Genomic DNA, 18,644 nt, shown 5'->3' on the forward strand with positions numbered 1-18,644 from the left:
AGGCCAGGTCCCATGGTTCGCTGGTTGGGGGAAGGCTGGCGGAGCATCTTGTAGAGTGGCGAGCCATTACTTCAGATGTGTGGGTTCTGGAGCTCATAACGCACCGCTACTGTCTTCCCTTTCGGCAGAGGCCTCACGACAATCCACCTGGGAACCTCTCTTTGAAGAGTCCGGATCCGCTCCTTGCGCAGGAAATTCAAGCCCTGCTGGAGAAAGGCGCCGTAGAACTGGTGCCTGTAGCAGAGAGCATCAAGGGACGGTATTCCCCTTATTTTTTGTTTTCGAAGAAAGACGGGGGATTGAGACCCATCAAGGACTTGCGCGGTTTGAACAAACTCCTCAGGAAGGACAAGTTCAAGATGGTTATTCTCTCTCAAGTCCTTCAGGCCCTTCAACCTCAGGACTGGTGGGTGTCTCTCGACCTCAAGGACGCTTACTTCCGTGTGCCGATCCATCCCAAGCACAAGAAGTACCTGAGGTTCGCTGTTGGCGACTCGCACTTTCAGTTTCGGGTCCTGCCGTTCGGATTGACCTCTGCCCCGAGGGTTTTCACCAAGCTCATGGTGGTGGTGGCAGCGCATCTCAGGAAAGGGGGATTCACGTCTACCCCTACCTGGATGATTGGTTGATCAGGGGGAGCTCTCCCGAGAAAGTCGTGGATCATCTGTCCGTCACCTGCCACTCCCTTCACAAGCTGGGCTTCTCACTCAATTTAAAGAAGTCCCATTTGACACCAACGCAGCGGCTCCAGTACATCGGAGCAGTGCTCGACACATCCCTGGGGCAGTGTTTTCCTCCCCAGGTGAGGGCTCTTCACATTCAGCAGATGGTGCACAAGTTTCAACTTGCCCAGAATCTCCCAGCGTCCGAGTTCTTGAGACTGCTCGGCCTCATGGCATCCTGCATTCTTCTGGTGCCAGAGGCTCGTCTGCGAATGAGATCTTTGCAGTGGGCACTCAAGCTCCAGTGGTCTCAGTCCTCCGGCAGGCTGTCGGACCCTGTTCAGGTGCCACCCTTGATCGCCCAGGACCTTCTGTGGTGGGCCGTCGAGGGCAATCTGATGAAGGGGCCCCATTTTGGCTGCCCTGGCCGGAGGTGACAATCGTGACGGACACATCCCTCACGGGATGGGGAGCTCATGCGAACGAGTTGACAGTCAGCGGTCGTTGGTCTCCGTCGGAGTCCAGACTCCATATCAATCTGTTGGAGCAGAGGGCCGTCAGGCTTGCCCTGAAGGCTTTTCTGGCGACTGTGCGAGGAAAGAGTGTCCTGATTATCACAGACAACACGGTGGCCATGCTCTACCTCAACAAAAAGGGGGGGGCAGGGTCACTTCCTCTGTGCAGGGAGGCGATGCAGCTCGAGTTCTGGGCCATCCAGTAGGAGGTTTCAATCTCGGCTGTTCATCTGGCCGGAGACGACGGCGGACGCTCTGAGCAGGCAGAGCACGATCTCTCACGAGTGGGAGCTGGCTCAGGAGATTCTCCTGGAGATCTTCGCCCTTTGGGGGACCCCTCAAGTAGATCTCTTCGCCTCCAGTGTCAACCAGAAGTGCGAAAGGTTCTGCTCGCGGGAATTTCCTCCAAAAGAAGCCTTAGGAGACGCGTTCGTGGTGGAGTGGTCATTCCCACTGCTGTATGCGTTTCCTCCAGTCCCCGTCATCCCGCAAGTACTGCAGAGGTTACGGAGGTTCGGTTCCCGGATGATCCTCATTGCTCCGGCATGGGCCCGGAGGACGTGGTACCCGGACCTTCTCGACTTGACCATTTGCCCTCCACGTCGTCTTCCCTACCGAGACGATCTGCTCTCACGGGAGGGGGTCAGGTTCTCCATCCAGAGGTCAGATCCCTCAACCTTCACGCTTGGCTTCTGAAAGGTTGAGGTATAAGGATTGGGACCTCCCTGAAGACGTGATGGAGGTGTTGCTTTCGGCCCGAAGGCCAGCAACAAAGTCTCTGTACCGTTGCTGTTGGAGAAAGTTCTGATACTGGTGCAGAGTTAAGAATGTGGATCCTTTTGAATGTGACATTCCCATGGTTCTGTCTTTTTTGCTCTCCTTGGCCCACAGGGGCTTGCAAGTGGTGACCATTAAAGGTTACCTGGCGCTGCTGTCCATATTTAATCGCTCGTCTGAAGAATGTTCCTATTTTAAGATTCCTTTAATTTCTCAATTTTTGAAAGGGCTCACTAATGTGTTCCCTCCGTCACCTTTTCTGGTGCCCGGTTGGGATTTGAACCGTGTTCTTAAGTTTCTTATGGGTGCTCCGTTTGAGCCTTTGCATTCTTGCCCTTTGAGACTGTCAACTCTGAAAACTGTGTTTTTGGTTGCGGTTACTTCCGCTCGCAGAGTGAGTGAGTTACAGGCACTTTCAGTTAAGCCACCCTTCACTGTATTTCATAAGGACAGGTTTGTCCTTAGAGTTCGTCCTTCTTTTCTTCTGAAGGTGGTTTCGTAATTTCATTTGAGCCAGAAGGTTGTTCTTCCGGCGTTCTATCCTCCTTCACATCCTGGTAAGGAAGATGAGGCTCCATAGGCTTGATCCTAGGAGAGCATTGAGCTTTTATATTTCGTGCATGTCCCGGGTTAGAGTGGACGATCAACTTTTCATTGGTTACGCTGGAAAGCGTTTGGGACAAGCTGTGACGAAACAGACTTTGTCTCGTTGGATTATTTTAGCTATCTCCAAGTGTTACCGCTTGGCGGGTAAGGACCCTCCGGCTGGCTTGCGGGCCCATTCTACCAGGGGAGTGGCTGCGTCTACTGCCCTGCAGAGGGGTGTTCCTATTCGTCACATCTGTGATGCAGCCACCTGGGCTTCAGTACATACTTTTGTACGGCACTACTCCCTCGATTCCATCTGAGGACAGGATCTGGCTTTTGGCAAGTTAGTCCTTTATTCCGCAATTTGATTGGGCATGCTAAATTTGTGTTCTAAATTCTTTTTCCACCTCCTTGCTTGGTACTGCTTTGGGAGTCTGTCATAGATGTGGAATACGTCGGAGGACCCAATCCCCTCGAAGAACAAGTTACTTTCTTACCTGGTAACGTTCTTTCAATGGGATGGACCGACAACGTATTCCATATCGCTTCCTCCCTACATTCCCCGCTGCAGAATTTCTTTTGCGATTGCAGCTTGCGTTCCGCAAGGCCTTGTGTGTCTGTCTGGCAGAAAACTGGTGGCATATGTTCTGGGGGAAAAACTACAACTGAGGCTATGGGCGTCGTGCGTCCTACTTATCACATCGGGTGACGTCGGAGGAGGTCCTCGGGGACGGCTCATCGACGCAGGACGCAGACGCTGAAGATTTTCCGAAGCAGCACAGCTGTGGACATTACCTGTCATAGATATGGAATACGTCGTCGGAACATCCCATCGAAAGAACGTTACCAGGTAAGAAAGTAACTTGTTCTTTTTGATAGAAATATTCAACATGTTATTTTTACTTTAACAGTTCATACAATTCAGTAGTTTAGCTGCAAACTTGGAGAATTCGTATTGAACAGGAATAACTTTCAGAGGAGTTGAATAAAAGAAATTTCAGGAAGAAAAGTAATGAGAACGAGTAAGGCAGCAGTGATATAAGGCAGTAGCAAGAGTTCCAAAAGGAAGAATTCAGTGAAAGAAAAAGACAAACTTCTTAAAGACTTTTGACAACCCAATTGCAACTAAATTGAAGCCTATCAGCATTCAAGCATATGCAACAGGTATTAAGAGAGTGGGTGGCAAATCATAATTATAGCAACATTGAAAATAAGGGCAGAGCAAATATTAATATATGTATTATCGTGATTAGATTTTCGCAGACACAGAGGCAGCATCATCTATCAATCCGGTTCCAGAGGGCGTCATTGAGTGCCAGTGACTATGTGCCTTTTTATTTTCTCCATTCCACTTTCCCCTTGGGTTTGCCAACTTGGTAGTTATATCTACTAGGAGACTATTGGCGGGCATACTTAGGGAGTCTGGTGGGCCAGCATCACTCCTGCAGATAGATTCAAGGCTGGACCTGACATTGACTTTACAACAGCTGCTGCCGGCCTTTAGAGAATGTTTTTTTATTTCCTTTCCCTCCTCTGGCTGCTCTTTTTTCACTCTACGATGGACAGAACTCAGTTTACATTTTGCCATTCCTGTAACAGGAAGATTCCATGGAAGGACAATCAAAGGGAGTGTAATAACTGTTTACCTCGTGACCACGATGAGCGGTGTTGCAAGCCTGTTGACTCTTTAGACCCAAGGCGCTTAAAGAAAAGCGCTTGAAGCGGTGGACGACCTACGCCATGCAGGTCAAGTCCCATACTCCACCAGCACCATTGCCTCGGATGAGGGTTCCTCTAGCAGCCGCAGCTCCTGTTTCGGAGGCCGAATACATTCTTGTGAAGTCGGCTGACTACCACATGCCCATTCCCAGCCCCGCTTAGCATGCCAAATACACTGCTACGAGGATACCATCTCCCTGGCAACAAGGGCACATATTCTCACTGTAAGGCTAAACACACAACCCCTCACCCTTCTTCAACAGTATTGTGAAAAATGCCTCTGCCACCTGCAGGCCCGTCGAAGGTTTCGACGGGGCTTGTGGTAAACCTGAGGGTTCAGGGCCTGTTGCGCCTCGTGGTTGGCGTATGGTACCAAGTCTTCCGGGGTGCCTCCCCTAAGTTTCGACACCTGTTTCTGATGCGTCGAAAGACTCACAAATGCATTTCTTTAGGCAAAACTCATACTAAATTTAGAGACAAGCATTTTAAAGCCTTTTCACATGGTCCCCAGAAACCATGTGCTCTGCCCTCAGGCTATACACAGGCCTCCTATGATTTGTCCCGGTCCCTATAGGGACACAAAGGTCGTGCCTACGCGGAGTTCTCTTTTCCACTTCCAGAAACTCCAGCCACTTCTTCCTGGACTAGGGAAAGATTTGAACAGTGCATTGACACGGTATCTGAATTTATTGGCTTTTCAGATACATTTTGATGACATTCTTAAAATATCCCATTCTTTTGAGGAGGGTCCTAGGCACTGCAAGTCAACTAGGCTTCTGTTCCTGTGGCTCACCCTGCTTCTCCTGGACTGAGGATGCCTGATCCCTCCTGAAGACATTTTTCAGGATGATCATGGTGATTTCTTCAGTCTTCCAGGTCATGATGATGGCTCCCAAGGCACTATTCTCAGAACCAAAACCCTTGGCTTACTACAGATGACCAGTGGATTTGGCCTACTACACCTGCTCATGAGGCTGAGCCTGATCTTTTTCGACACCCCTCCTGTCTCCCAAACCAGGGAGTCATCCCTTATTGATGACCAATTGCTTTTCAATAATATTCTTTGGAAAGCAGCAGACCATTTTAAAGTTATCACTCAGGAGGCAGTGCTTGACTCAGACATGGTGGAAGATATCCTCAAAGAAAATGTTCATCAGTCAGGCTATTCCTCGTCTTAACTCCATTAAGAAACGGATTGCCCCCTCTTTGCTTACGCCCTCCCTTAGTCGGATGGTGAATCGTTGCGTTGAAAAGATGTTTCAACCCTCGCCCTCTGATACACTTTATATTCGGGGATACTCTATCCTGGGCTCCATGGTGGTCACCACAACGAGTAAGCGTTCCCCTGTCTTTATCGGAGTCTGCCCCGTATAAAGACTCTAAGAAGCTCTACGCCCTGGGAGACCCCATTATTACTTCTTTAGCCTACATACCCGCATCGCAAACAATACCACTCTGCTTGCCAGTTACAGTGATGTCCAATGGGGCCTGGTACAGGAGTGTTTCCAGAATGTTCCTGAAACAACTAGATCGCAGCTACTTTCGATTGTGCAAGAAGAACGGTCATGCGAAACATCTTAAACACACTTGAAGCCACGGAGACGGCAGGCAGGGTGTTATCAGAAGGAACTCTTCTGAAACACCATGCATTGTTTAAGAACTCTGGGTTTGAACCCCTGATGCAGGCCTCGCTCATCAACAAACCATTGAAGAGTCGGTTTTCTTTGGCAAAGCAGTGGATGACGTACTTGAGACGGCAGAGAGAGACAGACATTAAAATCTCCACCAAATCTCTTGCAAGACAGTATGTGCAACGCGGGGTATTTGATTCCTGCCGCTCCTTTCGTGGACAATCCTTCTCCCACACTGCTCAGGGTTCCTATGGTCCAAGAGGATCACCCTGGTATTCTGGCCAAGGAACGGGCAGCGCTTTACCAAACCTCTCAACAGAGGGGGGTTTGGCATGGGAAAAGAAGGGATAGAAATGCAGCAGCCAGACGCTCCACCGCCCCGGCCAGCAAATGACCATATGATTCAGGTCCCCTCCCATGCCTCACCAGGAGGAGGTCGGATATCGTGCTTCACCCACACATGGCAGGGGATTCCTTCAGACCAGTGGGTGCTCAAGACTGTACGCGATGGTTATTGCATCAAGTTTCTTCAACCACCTCAATACCACCCGCCAAAGAACAGACTGTCTGCCGACCATCTCCTCTTCCTTCAAGAAGTGGAGGCCCTCCTGCAAAAGGGAGCAGTCAAACTCATACCAGATCATCAGATAAACCAGGGTATTTATTATACTTCCTTGTACCGAAAAAGGATCCAACCATACACCCTGTATTAGACCTGTGCCCTGCAAGCAAGTATGTCAAGCCTCAAGCGTTCATGATGACCTCTCTGCAGGAGTTAATGGATATGAAAGATGCATACTTTCATATTTCAGTGTTGCCAGCAGACAGGAAGTACCTAAGGTTCAAGATATTGAACACTCGCTATCAGTTCAAAGTATTCCCCTTCAGCATTGCCTCAGCCCCAAGGTTTTTTACCAATGTACTGGCAGTGGCAGCAGCTCACCTGCGCAGACAGTCCGTCCCGGTGTACCCTTATCTAGACGTCTGGCTCATAATTGGAGACCAGCTTCAAGCATGTCTTGAGAACACCCAAAAGACTATAGACCACCTGTTCCAACTTGGGTTCTCCATCAACAAGAAAGTCAAATCTAGTCCCCAGCTTAGTGAAAACATTTCTGGGGGCACTAATTCGGACAAAGACTGGTTCGTTTTGCACTCAGAGAGGGTCCAAAATATGTTGTTCCAGATCCTGCAGAACGTAGCCGGTCATCCGATAACTGTACGGAAAGCCATGCGGCTATTGGGAATGATGGCATGCTGCATTTCCCTGGTTCCACGTGCCTGTTTCCACATGAGTCCTATGCAGGAGTGGTTCTCGAGCCAATGGTGTCATGCAAGCGGTCAGTGGGCCGAACTACTGCTAGTCTCAAAAGCTCTCATTCTGTCCCTGTATTGGTGGTCTAAGGTCAACCTTGTGAAGGTGAAATCCTTCAGCACCCCAGCAGTAAAAGCCACTGTCACCACGGATGCATCCCTGTCAGGATGGGGAGCACACCACATACACCAGACATTGCAAGTTGCGTGGTCACAATCATTAGTGAACAAACATGTTAGAGCGTCTTGCTGTATTCAAAGCCCTGAAAGCTTTTCAGACACAACTACAAGGGAAGACAATTCTGGTCCTTACAGACAACACCACAGCTATGTATTTCCTAAACAAACAGGGGGGCACACGCACTCCAGGGCTATCCAAACTGTCGGAGCATTTGGAAATGGGCAATCGAACAGGACATGTTCCGCCTATCAAAACATGTTCCAAAACATGAACACAATCTTCTCCAGCATGAGGTCTGACATGAATTCACATGCTCATGAATATTCCCTGTCAGGCTGGGAATCCTCTGCAAAAGAAAAAAGTTTCACTTTAGCTTTAAAACAGTATTTCTCCTCTAAACCAATCACTGTCCTCTGGGTCAAACTGTCCCCATCCAATGACAGTCTTCTCCCCAAGCTCTACCCCTGCTGGCCATCTTCAGATTTTTACTGCACGCTTCAGTGTTGGAGGGTGTCTTCTAGTTCTCTGAGCTAATTTCATATTTTTTATTTGTTTCAGAAAAATGTTGAGTAATATTTTGATGATTGTCTCATCGTTAGACCGGAGGTCGATTACCGGCGCCTTTCCACCATGGCCGAGGAGAAGAGATCCCTCCAAGTTCTTCAAACTCTGCACAAAGTGTGGCTTGATGAATGTGTAGGTCGTAGATCCACACCATAAATGTCTGTATTGCCTGCATCCGGACCATGATGAGGAGAGATGCGAGATCTCTCTGGGTTTTTCGAAGACGACCAAGAAAGACCTCTACAGCAGGCTGGCAGCATGGTAGAAATCAGTCAAGGCCTCCTACTCTGCTTCCGCGCATAGTTATGCTTCCTCTAGGACCGGTTGGTCGTTGTCTCCATCAAAAACCCTCTTAGCATCGGCAGATAAGACATCGAAGGGGGAGGGCTGGCCACGAAGGTGGTGGCCATGGTCACGACGACGCCACTCCTTGTGTCTCACTACCTCCCAGCATGAAGCAGTGGCGCCTGCCAAGACCCCTGGAATGGGACAGCTCGCTTGACAGCTCCGCCCCAGAAGTCTTGGGAGAGGGAAAGGGGTAAAGCTCATTACCCTAGGAAGGGTACGGGCACACGGGCTGCCCCAGAGAACACCTGTGCAGATGTATGCGCTCGAATGAGGGTAACAATAATCTGCCAAAAGACTATTATTCAGACCACTTAGGATTTGTTAACCTTGCACTTACGCACTTTTGACAGAGAATGAACAATAATGGTAGCCCTGTTTGTGGACTCTTAATACCTGATATTGTTTAATGAATTTAGGTTTCTGATTGGTTAAAAGAGAGATTACTGACCCAATGCACTTAACTGACCCAATGATCTTAACCGCATTTTTTTTTCTCTCTCCTCTTCTTTTCTTTCTACTTTCTCTCCGTTTCTCTCTCAGTACCCCTGACTAATCAACTGAAGACATATTGCATCACAGAATCTATACTCTACGCTGTTATTCTATGTCAAATATGGAAAACATCGAGATATTGTGGGGGTATGAGGGTTCTTGGTTTGAATAAAATGGTCTTAATTGTTAACATAATTGATTGTAATGCTTCTTCATGTTAAAATCAATAAAAATATTTAAACAAAAAAAATAAATAAGATAAATAAAACACATAAAACAGCCAGCTGGTGGCAAGTGCAAGGAAGTGCAGACAAAATTCTGGAAAGGGGACTGAAGGGATACAGAAAACGGTCCCCAAGTGCAGAGGTTGCCAGGGAGGCATTGCAGATGGGCAGTTGACGTGGCCTGGGCCTGAGATCAGAAAAGGGTGGCCAGGTAACCAGTGCAGTTTCAGTCAGCAATTCAGCAAGGGAGGGGGGGAGAGAAAGCAGAAGCAAAGAGGAAGGTTTTGAGGTGTTTCTGGAACCAGAGATGGTTCTCCTCGAGTTTCAGGGAGGCAGGAAGGCAGTTCCAGAGAGAGGCCCCTGAGTTTAGAAAACAACTGTAATACTTCACAGCTTCTACTAGATGTCGGCCTATGCACAGCATCTGAATCTAAGCAGATAGAAGCATCAGAAATAAGATTACGGTGAGTGTTATATATATATTTCTGAGGCTTGTGGAATCTGCTTAGATCACATGCTGTACATAGGCCGACATCTAGTAGAAGCTGCGGAGTATTAGTTTGTTTTTCGAAACTCGAAAAAGGGCGTCGACACAGGGTGTGTCAGTAATACTATCCCTAGTGACGTCCACTGTACCCATGATCCCTCACGCGTCTAGGACCCTCAGATTGTTTTTTTCCGCCATTCTGGTCGGAAACATTTCGTGGAGTTCCCTGGCCTTAGCCATACTTTTGCTAAATATTGTTAAATTTACCCATTTCTCCACCCCAACGTCGAGTCACCGAACTTCCACACTCGACGCCGGCCCGGAGAAAAATTCGACCGTCGACAGCTGCACGACGGATTTGGGCCTAGGAAGGCCTCTGGCCTCGGCCCGGGCCTTGGAAGGCCGCTGGCCTCGGCCCTGCAAGTAGGGAGAGTGGGGGGTGGACATACTCTTTTGGTATATAGGTACATTCTTATATATTCCTACACTCACAAGCCCGCTGCCACAAGGTGCGTATGGAGGGTACCCCTTTCCAATTCTGCCCCAAGTGCAACCGCAAATACCCTTGGGTCGACAGGCACGCCACGTGCAAGCTCTGCTTGCCGAGGGACCACCCCGAGGCGAACTGCAGAGCGTGTAGTAGGTTTAAACCCAAAACACTTAAGGACCGTTTGATCAAGCGTTGGGCCCACCACGCCAGGGGTCAAGAGGCCATGGCAGCAGAGGGCGCCTTCAGTGATGGCAGCGACGGCGTGCTTTCGGACGGCGAGGGCATTATGGCGTCGAAAGACAGCCGAGCGCAAGTCCCCGACCTCGGAAGGTCGTCCGGCAGGGCGGCTATGGGGAAGACCCCCGGCGACACAAGCGCTTCCCACAGCACTTCCACAAAACACATGAAGTCCAACCGGGACTCGACGCGCATGTCGAGTTCTCGGAAAAAGGCACATAGAGAACGGTCCGAATCAGCGTCCTCTGCGCGTTCTCGATCAAGATCGCCGCATGACTCCAGGCAATCATCCACTGTTGCCAAGAGTGCCTCGCTCCCCAAGGTAATGGAAGTTCGATCGTCGGAGGACGAAGCCGACTTCCATCCCCAGACCGCACTCCAGGAGTTGGCGCCCGCAGACCGCGTTACGGTGGCTCCCGAACCCCTACCTCCACACTCAAAGGATAGGGACACTACCCCCGAACCTCGACGCCAGGCGTCGAAAGGCTCCGTAGGGGCGAAAAAACAGGGAAAACACTCTTCCACTCACGGGGAGGGGGAAAAACAACAAAGGAAGCAGCCTCTGCCTACTTCCACACCTTTAAGACACTCCACTCCTCAGAAACAGACAGACAAGTCCAAGTCTTCTGCTATCACAATGACCCCTACTCAGACCACCAAGTCTAGTCAGGATAAGTCAGAGAAACTTCCAGAAAGAGTCATCCCAAGTTCTAGAGAATGGTCTTGTGATGACATAGACAGGGTCATGTCAAGGATGTCATCATTGGCAGATTTTTATGCAAAAAACCCTGAACACTTTCTCTCTTATACTCCCGACGGGTCAGCACCTAATAGGCTCTAAGGATCCTATACCTCCAAGTAAAAAGTCCCGGTTTGAAACACCAACACGGTCTTCAGACCCTACTCTCAGTATCAAGGAGAGACATCCTTTTGTGAGGATCCAGATTTGGGCATGTTGGAAGAACAAACTGGTACGGGCTACTATGGGGATGATGAGGACCAAGAATAGGATGAGGACGACCCGGAAACCTACAGAGTAGATTCCCCGGTAGAGCAGGAACCCCCGGTTACCGACTCCCCTGTCGACAACCAACCTCTCCTGAATGAAGTTCTGTCTCGAGCAGCTGAACATTTCCACATTGACACCCAGGGTGCTCAAGAGGAGAGGGACTTCGCCAAAGAGTTAGTGGGAGAAAGGAGGCCTGTTGCTCAGGCCATCCCTATCCTAAGTCTATTCAGAGGAGAATAGACCCTTCACTCGTAAATCCTAACCTCACCAGAGCAGTGAACCCCAGGATTGAGAAACTTTTCAGGGCAGCCCAATCAGACCCACTGTATATAAGGGGGCATCTGAAGCCCGACTCCCTAGTTGTTACAAACACCCGTAAGAGGGCTGGAACACCCTTGTCAACGTCCGAAGCTCCGCCCGACAAGGAGAGCAAGAAACTCTATGGGTTGGGCAGGAAAGTAGCCTCCACTTCCGCCTACCAGGCAAGGATTGCCAACTCCACCACCCTGTTGGCCAACTACAACTGCCATCAATGGGAGGAAGTCGTGGCACTCATATACTCCGCCCCAGAATCCTTAAAGAGCCAGTTGGCACGAGTTTCGGCGGAGGGAAGAGCCGTGTCCGGTTGCATTCTAAAGGCAACCTTTGATGCCGCGGATAACGCCGGCAGATTGATAGCAGAAGGAACTGTTATCAAGAGACACGCTTGGTTAAGGCAGTCTGGATTCAAAGCTGAAACCCAAGCATCATTGTTAGATAAACCGGTGGAGCCGGATCTGTTTGGTAAGGCGGTCGAGGACGCGCTGAAAAATGCCAAGGACGACTATGAAACACTCAAATCCCTAGGCCAACTAACCAATAAACCCCCTAATCAGAGAGGGAATGGCAATTTTCGTCGCCCACACGGCCAAAATTCCCAGAGAGGATCTAACTATTCCCAGGGGCAGGGTACACCGTGGAGCAATAATAACCCAACATTCTACCCAGGGTTACGGCAGGGGTAATAAAAGAGGACGTGGGAAAGGTAGAGGCAGCCCCAGTAGAGGAGGTGGCACGCCTTCCCCAAAACAGTGACCCTCAGTTCAGGGTCCCTTCTCATGCAACCCCAGTAGGGGGGACGCATTTCCAACTTCACCCAAGCTTGGGAAGGGATCACATCAGACAGATGGGTGCTGTCCACAGTATCTGCAGGGTACTGCATAGAACTGCTAGAGCGTCCCCGAAACCATCCTCCACGACAAAGAATACATTCTTTGGACCACCAGAAGATCCTCCTCGAGGAGATGGTCAATCTGCTAGCAAAGGGCGCGATAGAACTCGTCCCGGGACACCAGGTAAACAAGGGTATTTATTCAACTTACTTCCTTGTGCCAAAAAAAGATTTGACAATGCGCCCAGTATTGGATTTACGGCCTGCAAACAAGTATTTCAAGCCCCAAAATTTTCGCATGACTACTCTCCAGGAGGTAATCCCCCTCCTAAAAAAGGGGGATTACATGGCAACATTGGACATGTGTAACGCTCACCTGATTCTCGCAGAGGCGCCGGTCTTGACTGGGCGACTACCGTATCTTCAAAGGTGATGTGTAGCACCCGGTTGGCTCTTTGGGCTGGACCTCTGTGCACTGTATGCCTGACGTGTAGAGTAAGATGTCTGCAGATAGAAAATATGGGGTTAATGAACTGGGGTTATTGGGGTGTCCCTATCTCTTTCCTCTTCTCCTCTCCTGTAGACCCCCAAAGGTTAACGCTCTCACCTTAGGTAAGTGAATGCCGAGCTCTCCATCTGCCTCGGGGCAGGGTGCTGTAGCCAGTTTCTTCACTGGATAGGTAGCGCAGGCCTCTTGACTTCAGAGGACTGCTGTCCGTCGTTTACTGCACGAACGGTAAGTTTCGAGTCATTCAAATGTCTTTTTAAAGTCTTTAGTAATGATGTCTCTTGTTTTGCAGGGTTCCGGCGATGGCGGATGACGGGCTGAAGTGAGTTGAAGATGGAGCCCGTGTGATGAATAGAAGCGCCTGGAAGCACGTGAGTAAGCGCTTGTTGCCTGCTTCACGATGCGCTCTAACTGTCTTTTTATTTTGCAGGTACGAGTTCGGAGCGGCTGCAGGGTGCCGGAATACCCACTGGATTAGATGCGGAAAGGAGTAATGGCACGTGAGTATTAAAGTTCCCCAATGTCTTTAAATGCACCTTGTTTTGTCTTTCAGATGCGGATGCAGCGCCGAAGGCCTCCGGAGCGTGCGAAGAGTTGGTAAGCTTTTGTCTTTCAGATGCCGGAATGCAGTATGAAGACCTCCGGAGCGCACGAAGAGTAGGTAAGCCTTTGCCTTTCAGATGCCGGAATGCTAACCTGTTCTTTCTTGTCTTTATAGGTATTGCTGAAGACTGGATTCAGGATGGTAAGCCTTTTTCCTTAGGCCCAGGACTGGATGCAGAAGACACGATGAGCGTCCTGCTGCAGAGGGTGCAGAATAACGCAAAGCAAGATTCATCCACCGGGTGTGGTTTAAATAGCCTCCTGTAGTGCTTAGGTGTCTCCTTCCACAGCCACGCCTAAGTAAGAAAAGAGTTCCTGGTAAGAAAAGAGTTCCTGCCTTCCAGAAGAGTTCCAGTGTTCTAAATCTAGGGAGTGGCTCCAGCCCCACCCAACAGGAAAAGTAGTTCCAAACAGAAGAGGATTAGAGGCTCAACTGGCAGGCAAGTAAGCAGCATGGTCTGCTGCAGGTAAGTCCACCCAAGCATTATGAGCCCGGCGCTTCCAGCGCTGGGACTGGGCATATTTATGAGCCTGGTGCCACTGGCGCCAGGACTGGGTCCAAAAGGTCCCAATTGGGACTGGTTGGCACTCGGAACCTGGGTTATGGATCTGCTTCCAAGGGAGTTGGGAAAACCCTGACCTTTTGGAAGCAGAGATCATGACAACATGAAAGATGCCTATTTTCATATTTCCATGTTCCCAGCGCACAGAAAGTACTTGCGCTTCTAGGTGGACAGTCGGCACTACCAGTTCAAGGTACTGCCCTTTGGGATAGCTTCGGCTCCAAGAGTATTCACCAAGGTACTGGCGGTGGTGGCAGCACACTTACGCAGGGAGGCGATCCCGGTGTACCCTTACCTAGACGACTGGCTCATCACGGGGGAGACCCCAGTAATTTGCAGAGCAAACATTAAAAGGACAATCGACCTCCTCTTTGAATTGGGCTTCTCAATAAACGAGAAAAAGTCAAGTCTTGTGCCAAGCACATCCAAACAGTTCCTAGGAGCTATCCTAGACACTCGAAAGGGGTTGACCTTTCCTTCCGAGGAAAGAATTCGGAATATACTGCTGCAAATTCCGCAATATCAGTCCTGTCGCCAGATAACGGTACGCAAAGCAATGTGTTTGCTGGGCATGATGGCGTCATGTATTTACCTGGTCCCCCACGCGCGCCTGCGCATGCGTCCCATGCAAGAATGGTTGGCGAAACAGTGGTCTCAGGCAAGTGGTCAGTGGGCCAATCTAGTGGTCGTTTCGCCAACACTTGTACAAAGCCTTTACTGGTGGACAAGAGAGAATCTGTCCAAGGGAAACCCTTTTACGATCCCGAGATACAGGCGGTAGTCACAACCGATGCATGCCTGACTGGGTGGGGAGCTCACCATCTCCACCACACAGCTCAGGGTCTCTGGTTACACTCAATGGCCAAGAATCACATCAACCTGTTAGAGCTTCTGGCAGTGTTCAGAGCACTTCAAGCGTTCTAGCCCTACCTGTTAAATCTGTCAGTGCAAATCCGGACGGACAGCACTACAGCCATGTTCTACCTGAACAAGCAAGGAGGGACTCGGTCGCCAAATCTGTCCAAGCTTGCCCAGAAAATCTGGTTATGGGCACTCGGACGGAACATCTTCCTGTCATCGCAACATGTTCCAGGGGATCTCAATTCCCTAGCGGATGCTCTGAGCAGAGACCCCCTCCCAGAGGAACACGAATGGTGTCGACACAGAGAAGTCGTAGAAAATATCTTCTCTCAGTGGGGTTTCCCCACTAAAGACCTATTCGCCACAAGCGAAAACGGACAATGCCTAGGATTTGCATCCAGGTTCCCCCAACCAGACTCCCAGGGGAACGCCCTGTGGATGAACTGGTCAGGGATGTTTGCGTACGCTTTTCCACCAACTCCTCTAATGAGGAAGGTGGTCAACAAGATGAACAGAGAATCGATGACGCTCGTCCTAGTTGCTCCCATGTGGGCAAGACAACCCTGGTTCCCACACTTACGCAGATTGGCGGTGTGCGAACCCATCGAACTTCCGGGCTGGTACAACCTACTGTCCCAGCACCAAGGTCAAACAGTGCATCCTCAACCCAACTCAATGAACATGGCAGCATGGCTCCTGAGGTCATAGAGTTCGGACATCTCAATTTACCACAGAGGTGTATGGCCATCCTAAAGGAATCTAGAAAACCTAACACGAGGCATTGCTACTTTGACAAATGGAAGAGATTCGTTATCTGGTGCCAGAATAAACAAATCAACCCAGTTGATTGCAGTCCTTGCACTATTGTTACATACATGCTCCACCTGCTGGACGCAGGACTGGTTTTTAACTCACTGAAGGTACACCTGGCAGCCCTGTCAGCATACACCACTTCTCATAACAATGTGTCGTGGTGGAAAGTACCAGTAGTTAAAGCCTTCATAGAAGGAGTAGAGACTTCACCCTCCTATTTCAAACCCACCACCAGGATGGGACCTTAACGTGTTGCTATCTAAGCTCATGGGCCCCCCATTCGAGCCCATGCACAAAAGCAGTCTCAAACACCTGACTTACAAAACGGCCTTCTTAGTAGCAATTACATCTATAAGAAGAGTCAGTGAAATTCAGGCTCTGTCAGTGCAAGATCCCTTCTTTACTGCCCATAAAGATAAACTGGTTTCGAGGGGATTGGGTCCTCCGACGTATTCCATATCTATGACATGTAAGCACCACAGCTGTGCTGCTTCGGAAACTTTTTTCTGCGTCCTGCGTCGATGACGTTGATGCGCCGTCGTCGAGGGCCTCCTCCGACGTCATCCGATGTGATAAGTAGGACGCACGACGCCCGTAGCCTCAGTTCCGCTTTTTCCGCGAACGTGTTGCTTCGTGATTCTCGGTTCACGCCTCGACTCTTTAGAGTTCTGTTCTTCTCGGTTCTTTGAACCTGTTCGTTTTGTGAAAATCCTTCGTGTGAAGATGTCTTCTACTTCGTCTTCGACCCCGCGTCCGGGTTTCAAGAAGTGCGGGGAGTGTGGGTCCAAGATGTCGGTGACGGACTCGCACGACGCCTGCCTCTGGTGCCTCGGGGAGGCCCACGACACGGATGACTGTATCGACTGCCAGTCGCTCACGTCCAAAGCCTTACGCGAACGTAAGAAGTTGTTGTCGGTAGGTCGGGTGTCCAAGCCCAGGAAGTCGAAGTATGCGGGGCTTTCGACGGATGATTCGAGGGGTGAATCTCCGCGTCATCGTCGGAAGTCTCGCTGGTCTCCTTCTAGGAGTCGGTCTGGCCACTCCTCAGCCTCTTCGAGGCATTCTCGGAAGCGCCGACACCGGTCGTCTTCCAGGTCCTCTTCGGAGGACTCTGCCCGGCACGTCGCTTACCCCACCTGCCGTGCGACGCTGGAGGAATGGGCTTCCTTCGGGAAGAAAATGCTGGCGATTCTACTAAGCCGTCCGCGCCCCCGAGTGGGGTCGGTCGTGAGAGGTCGAGAGACACCGCTCGCAAGAGTGGTCGGCACGAGTCACGGGAGAGGTCCCGTTCGGACAAGGAGACTCGTTCTCGACGTACCCGCTCCAGGTCCCGGTCCTCGACGCGTTCGAGACCGTGTGCACCTATGAGGTCTTCGAGGAAGACATCGACGTCTGAGGCGTCGAGGGCGTTGACAGGCTTTCTCGAGGCTCCGGCTCCGAGGAAGTCGTCGAAGCCGTCGATGCTCAGGCCGTCGAGGGACACGCTCGGGGCTCCGGCTTCGAGGGCTGTCTCGACGCCGCCGATGCTGGAGGCGCTGCGTCTGACGTCGACGCCGATTTCCTCGACGCCGATCCTCTCGATGCCGGTTCTCTCGACGCCGGCGCCGATTCGCTCGACGCCTTTTGTGTCGGAGGTTCCCCGTGGCACGGGAGAACCCCCTAGGAAGGCTCTGGTTAAGAGCAAGCACTCTCGGGTGCCTTCTTTTCGCCACCTGGACTATATTTCAGAGGCGGATGAGGATTCTGATGGCCTGGTTCCTAGTCAGGTTCCAGATGAAATTGTCTCGGGCCATAGTCAGTTTGACGATTTGAGACAGTCACTGCATGATGCCAGTGGACTGGACAACTCTCCGGAGGTGGAGTTTTGTAGGCCTGAGCCTGGCTCTCATGCCGATTCCTCGTACCGGCGCCTTATGGCTAGGGTTTCTGAGTACTTGGGATGGTCTGCTCCCCCAGGGGAGTTTGTGCAGGATGATCTGACGGACATCCTTGATGTTGGTCCCCCAACTGATCCGGTACTGCCGTTCCATATGGCTTTACAGAGAAGGGTGGCGGCGGCTTGGACTGCTCCGGAGAGTCTCCCGGCGGTGGGCAGATCCTTGTCGCGAAAATACCGTCCAGCCAGTAGCGACCCCTGCTACTTGACCAGGCAACCCACTCCGGAGAGTTTGGTGGTGCAGGCGGCCACGGCCCCGGCAAAGCAGGCGTCGTACCCTACCATCCCTCCTGATAGGGACGACAAACGTTTTGATGGCTGGGCGAAGAAAGTGTTTTCTTCTGGTGGTATGGCGCTTCAGGCGGCCAACTCCATTTGTGCCTTGTCTCGTTTCACACACACTCTGTGGAACTGTGTTGCGTTAGCGGCTGAACATATTCCCGAAGGGGACGAACGGGATGGTTTCCTTGCTATGGTCCAGGATGGTAAGGATGCCATGTGTGAGTCCGTTCAGTCGGGTTTTGACTTAGCTGAATGCGTCAGTAGGTCCATGGCGGCGAGCACCGTGATACGCAGGTTTGCGTGGTTGCGGAAGTCGGGGTTTGCTCCTGATGTGCAGTCTCGGCGCCTCAACATGCCCTTTGACGGTGAACACCTTTTTGGCAGCAAGGCTGACGAGAGCCTTGAGAGGTTGCAGACCTCGAAAGCTGCAGCGAAGTCGTTGGGCACTGCAGTTCGCCAACCTCTGCCTTTTCGTCCTAGGGGACAGCAGTGGAGGGGTGGTTCCTTTCGCTATTACTCGTCCTTCAGTAAAGCGAGAGGAGCTGGCAGTCAAAGAGGCCAACGCAGGGGTACCAGAGGTGGTCGACAGGGTACCCGTGGTGCCAAGGCCGCTCGGGCAGTTGCCTCTTTGCCCTCAGGTAACGCCGCAGCCGCTCCCATTCAGTCATGAGGCCATGTCCCATGGTTCGC

The 18,644-nt window shown here is 50.9% G+C and overlaps 1 protein-coding gene across 5 annotated transcripts in view; it reads left to right on the top strand.

The window, feature by feature from the left end:
• The window catches only part of TDRD6 (tudor domain containing 6), a 1,508,150-nt gene that overhangs the window by 1,207,943 nt on the left and 281,563 nt on the right, over positions 1–18,644 (top strand). The window lies entirely within an intron of this gene.

Source organism: Ambystoma mexicanum, chromosome 4p, assembly GCF_040938575.1.
Source record: "Ambystoma mexicanum isolate Mex_15411 chromosome 4p, UKY_AmexF1_1, whole genome shotgun sequence".
NCBI classification, from domain to species: domain Eukaryota; kingdom Metazoa; phylum Chordata; class Amphibia; order Caudata; family Ambystomatidae; genus Ambystoma; species Ambystoma mexicanum.